The following is a 5,435-nucleotide window of genomic DNA, read 5'->3' as shown; positions in this document are numbered from 1 at the left end:
GGACATTATGTGCAATATCTAAGGAACCATTTATGGGAAAGTCTTGGGAAAAGTCTTAGGAAAACAAGAGAAATATGTTTTCTTGCACGGGGGAACGACGACAGGTCTCCCAGACCGACCGACTCCACTCCCACCGCCCAACGTCTGGCAGAAAGTTACCTCATCACCACCAGGACAGGATTGGGGCAGACGCCGTCTGCACCGTTGCATCATGGGAAAAGACAACGGCGCCATGACCTACATTGGCCTAAACTCTGACTTTTTTCATCACCTCGTTCTCTGAGAGTGTTTTACTGTAAAGTGTTTTGTTTTGTTTGTTTTTTGGGCCACGTACGGACAAAGCAAAGATAGAAGGGATGGGTCAGGGAAGCTTGCATTTCTTGTCTCCGTCGGAAAAAAATACGTTTTCGGTGGAGATGTGTATTGAAACGTTGGCATATTTGTCTCAGAAGAGCAAAAATAGTACTGGGTCAGGGGTTCCTTGTGTTCCTCCGTAGCCTTTTTAGGAACTCTTGGACAAAGTTTTGGAGCTGCAGTATCCCTTTTTTTTTTTACAGACCTTTGGACTCTGGGACCAGGTTACGATCAGAAACGGAACCACAATCAACGTGCAGTGTTTTAACACAACCCATTATTTCTAGGATAGAACCACCAGGGATCATAGTATATTATAAATACATAGATATATATACATATATATATATATATATATATATATATATATATATATATATATATATATATATATATATATATATATATATATATATATATATATACGAATATGAATATATTATAATGACGTATGTCTTTTTTTGTAGAAGTCAATTGCAGTCAGGGCAAATTTTTACCAGGCTTCCATGGTGTATCAGGGCAGGTTTCCCTGAAAGCTTGTGCCATGGCGTTGTGTTTCTATGTTTGTGTTTGTGTGTTCATGTTTTCTAAGGCATGTTCTCTACTGCGTGTAGAGTACCCCTACCCCTTCGATTTGTATTTGTGGACAGGGGGGCTAGCCATAGCTTTTAGCAGCAGTGAGAATGTATTGGATAACTGGTTACGTTGCCAGCTCGTTAGCATACACGGATGAGAAAGCGGTCGGCTTTTGCAGAGGTACACAGTAGGTGTTTCTCAATATGCGTACTACCGTGCTCCACGCTGTCATGCTCCGAGTGCATTCTCAGAAGACGTTCTCTTGGGTACGTTCTTGTGAGGACGAGAGTGTGGAGAACGCATAAAACATTACATTTAAGAAGCACACCCCCTACTGTATTCTCATGCTGCTCTTCCCTATTCACTGAACTTTCTTCCAGCCAGGACAATGACAATAGAGATAAAACAAGATATACACAAAGCAAATGTTTTACTTCATAACTATCAGCTATCTATATGTGAATTGTAATAATCTAGCTCATCAGATAGTTTAACAGGCAAAAATGACCTAAAACTAATGTTATGCAAAGTAGATGTCAATTCTTCATGGTTAGCTAGCTAACAGTTCGTTGTGGCCTTCTGGCTAGCTAACAGTAGTAGCTAGCCATTTAGCCCTATTGACTTACTACGGGCTTGCGATCTACACATACTACAGTGGGTATTGTAGGCAGGTAAACATGCCAAAATGAACACAGCATGTATTTATTAACTTATCCAGATAAAATATTGTAGTCAGGCAACATATGAGATGTCAGAGTTTATTTTCTCTCACTTCAGCTAAAATAATGTCTGCCATTGATTTTGAATAATTTTGCGTAATTTTTTACATAGTTGCGTCATATTTCTGTGCATACTTTCCATTGAAACTTGCATTGATTCATGCTTCAAAATATGTACAAACAGAGTACGCATTCGAGGAGTGCCCTCCGTGCTCTGTTTCGCATACTTTGATTTGGACTCATTCTCCGACCCTCCTGTGCTTCAATATGCGTGCTCGGAGCATGATAGTATGCATTTTGAGAAACACCTAGTATTTTCCAATGATGCAAAGTTCTTCCGGGAACAGGGCTTTCTTGGCCCTAGCCATCCCCAAATGTTATATCAACATTGTGCTTAGGTTTTATCCATACATGTCTTCAACCTTGTCCTTCAGGATGATTTGTTTTAGGTTATGGATACATCTATTCATTGTTGCCAAGATTTACGTGTCAACTTTTATGCTAACGTATCATTTTTTATTTTGGGCAGTATTGTTATCATCTTTTATTTAGCCGCTTTGTGTTGTATCAATTCATTTGTGGCTGTCCTGTATTGGCTGGAATAGAATGTACTTGGGAGTGTACTGTATAGGCATTGGTATGGACCCTAAGTGATTTTACACATTCACATTCACATTTTACACATTCAATTGAGCTTGAATGTGTCCCTACCGGCGCTTCAAAAATAATTTAGGTTGTTTTCCCCAGTATTTGTTATCAGCCCAAATACTGTCAGACAGAGAAAACAGTGTTATGATAATGTGGATGTTAAACTATGTCACTCTATGAACCTTCACAGGGCACCTGGTTGTTCAGCTTTTAACCACAGACGGAGTAGACAGTATTTTAGGGAGGGTATTTCTTCGGAGAGGGACGTAATTTTACGAAGGGATACTGCAGCTGAACCGAAAAACGACAAAATATTTGATGATTAAAACTGTGAACTTCCTCATTGAAAAATATGCTTGAAGCTGGAAAAAACAAGAATAATGGAAATTGTACAGTATTCAGAGGCAGATATTTAAGGATTTATTTATGTACAGTTTATATGAAAAATGGAAAACAAACGTTTGGGGAAACGTTCAGTGGTCACCCACTGCAGAACTGGATTCAAATACAGTACCATTTTAAATAATTTCAAATATTTCAGCTGTGCTTGATTGAGTTTTCCTGTCTTTTATGGACCAATAGAAAAGTCCTAAAACTGCAGACCCCACCCATTTGACACTCTAGGCAGGCTAAAACAAACTCAAAGTATTTGAAAGATTTCAGATAGTATTTGAACTCGGGTCTGACCTACTGTACTCCTCTGTCTTCCCAAAGATGTCTGTTGTGGGCTATGTCCTGGCATATTGGATGTGTCAAGTTGACACAGTCAACCATTCCCACATCGTTTGTGTTTGTTGATTTAATGCCCCAAATGTAAAATGTAAAAGAATGGTATCAACTGTGGCTAAAACTACAACTGTCTATGGAAGAAGCATAGCTATCAAAATACATTTTCATTTCAAATTGAATTTTGACAGCTAAACACTTCCATATTTGCTTGCCACCCATGTATGTTCAATTGGTTGGACTCTCAAGGATTCCTGTGACGACTTTGGAAACAAACAAAGCCTGCGGCCGTTGATTCAGCCACTAACTGATATGTTTGAGGGATTGGGATGAAGACATACACAGTGCACGGTGTGCAGAAGTAACATTTAGGCCAAAATAATTATGTCGGAGTTTATCAACGTTACGCATTGGGATACAACGCTTTAGACATGGGTCATATTCACTACGAAGCAAACGGGCGAACACAGAGAGGGACGTACCTGAACTTGTCCGATAAGAAACACTAGTTTTCCGCTACAAATAGTGTGCGCTAATGAATATGACCCTGCACTCATTGGCCTTGCAGACAGTGGATCGGCACAAGTCACGTACATTCCAAAAAGAGGAGGGTTTCATCTGAAAGAAGAAACAACAATATATGCAATGGATTGATACAGTGGGTAGCACTTCATACATTATGAATGGGAGTCATTTACTGTATTGCTGAATGATTTTCCCACTCCCTTGCGCTATGACATGGTCAATGTTGCTGAAATGGCCATTTGACCTAGTTCAGGTCAAGTTGTTAAGCCTAATTTTAAGAGTGATAATTGAGACAACGAGATCTATTCAGGGCAGATTAAATGGTATCCTTGAGAAAAAGGGCCCATGGTGAGATTGCAATGATTTATACTGTACCTTACATTTTTCACCAGTCGACATGACAATCATTTCTGTTGACTTGGTGAGAGGAGTAGATCGCGGTCAACCAACGTGAGACGATGTGCAACCAAAAGGTGACCCTTAAAGATGGAATACGCAGCAGGAGGAAACAACGCAACTGGCCGCTCCACCACTCGTTACTGATTTTGTTGCCGAGGAGCGTCGCACAACAATGTGCAGTACATATTGTGCTCTTCTATCGTGTGTGCAATGCTGTTGAGGGGGGGGGAACAGTGTTCGTTGTTTACAGTAACTTTGCTGTTGTAATATCTCAAACGAACGTGGCTGTTTCACCATTAAGGATTCAAAGAAAACGCTCTATTAATCCGATGCAATAAATATATTTAATAAATTATCTAACATTTCGATAGTAAGCTGCCTTCGTTTGAGTTTCTGAAAAACGTAGAGACCCTTGATGACCCTTCTATAGAGAATGCATGCTAGATTCCTGTCTCATTTGATTTAATTCATGATCTCAGATGTGTTCTATGCATAGGTGCTTTATATATGCAGGAATGCCTCAAATGGCCCTGAAAATGAAATGGTTAAATTGTGTTTTTTAATAGAATGGACAGTAAGCATGTCTGAGTGTCTGAGAAAACAAACAAAATATGTTGCACCCAAAAAGTAGTGTTCTTAAAAACCTGAAACTGAAAGAGCTTTCTTTATTCATTTGAATGCTCACAAAGCTGTAGCTTGACCTGTTCATGTTTGCCAAATGATAGTAAATTCTAAGGAAATGATTAACAATATGCACAATATAGGTAGAAAATAGTGTCTTAAATTGAGCATGAGACATAAATAGCGAATTGAAAGGATGTATTTTAGAGCTTGTGTTTGTGGTTATGTTTCCATGGCAATTCCAAGAAGCCTGACCTCCAATGCTTTCAAACCCTTCACATCAGTACACACACGAGCGCACACACCTCAGACAGGTGCAAGTTTTCCATCTCAGAAACACTTGTTGTGGTATTGTATATCCTCTGTGTGTGTGTACAATACCTGATATGTTTTTTTAAAGTGTTTTGATCTCCTATATATGACTGAAATATTTATACAGATAATACTGTATGTATATGTTGTGTATAGCTCCAGTGTACACAGACTAGAGAAACCCATCCGCGCTGGGCGTGGTCTTGGGGGTAAAACTTTGAAAGAAAAAACATTCTAAAGGCTTTATTGGTTTGTGGAGGAGTAGAGATGAAATAAAATAATGGAAAGTATGACTCATGTCTGTTTGACTCACCCCTGCAGCGGTCTGTTTGTCTGTCCTTACCAACAGGACAAAGGAACTGTGATATTATTTCAATATGGGTCAAGTATTTTTCTGTACCCCTTTGAGCAATTTTCACAAGGCTTCCATTTGTGTTAGTGCTGCATTCATTCATTCATTCATTCATTCATTCATTCATGTAAAGTCAATATGTTCATTCATATCTTTAATCTGATAGTGATGCTGCCATGTTACCAGGATATTTCTAAATAAGA

General features: G+C 39.0%; 1 protein-coding gene across 11 annotated transcripts in view; it reads left to right on the top strand.

Moving 5' to 3' along the window:
- The window catches only part of LOC106567545 (protein Aster-B), a 127,759-nt gene extending 127,069 nt beyond the window's left edge, over positions 1-690 (top strand). For all 11 annotated transcript variants that reach the window (XM_045693456.1, XM_045693457.1, XM_045693449.1 and 8 more), the window contains one exon: positions 1-690. This exon is cut by the window's left edge and continues 118 nt beyond it. The gene's annotated coding sequence lies outside the window, so the exon portion shown is untranslated.
- Positions 691-5,435: the final 4,745 nt, after the last annotated feature.

This window comes from Salmo salar, chromosome ssa13, assembly GCF_905237065.1.
Source record: "Salmo salar chromosome ssa13, Ssal_v3.1, whole genome shotgun sequence".
Taxonomy (NCBI): domain Eukaryota; kingdom Metazoa; phylum Chordata; class Actinopteri; order Salmoniformes; family Salmonidae; genus Salmo; species Salmo salar.
This window is presented reverse-complemented; position numbering and strand designations above follow the sequence as displayed.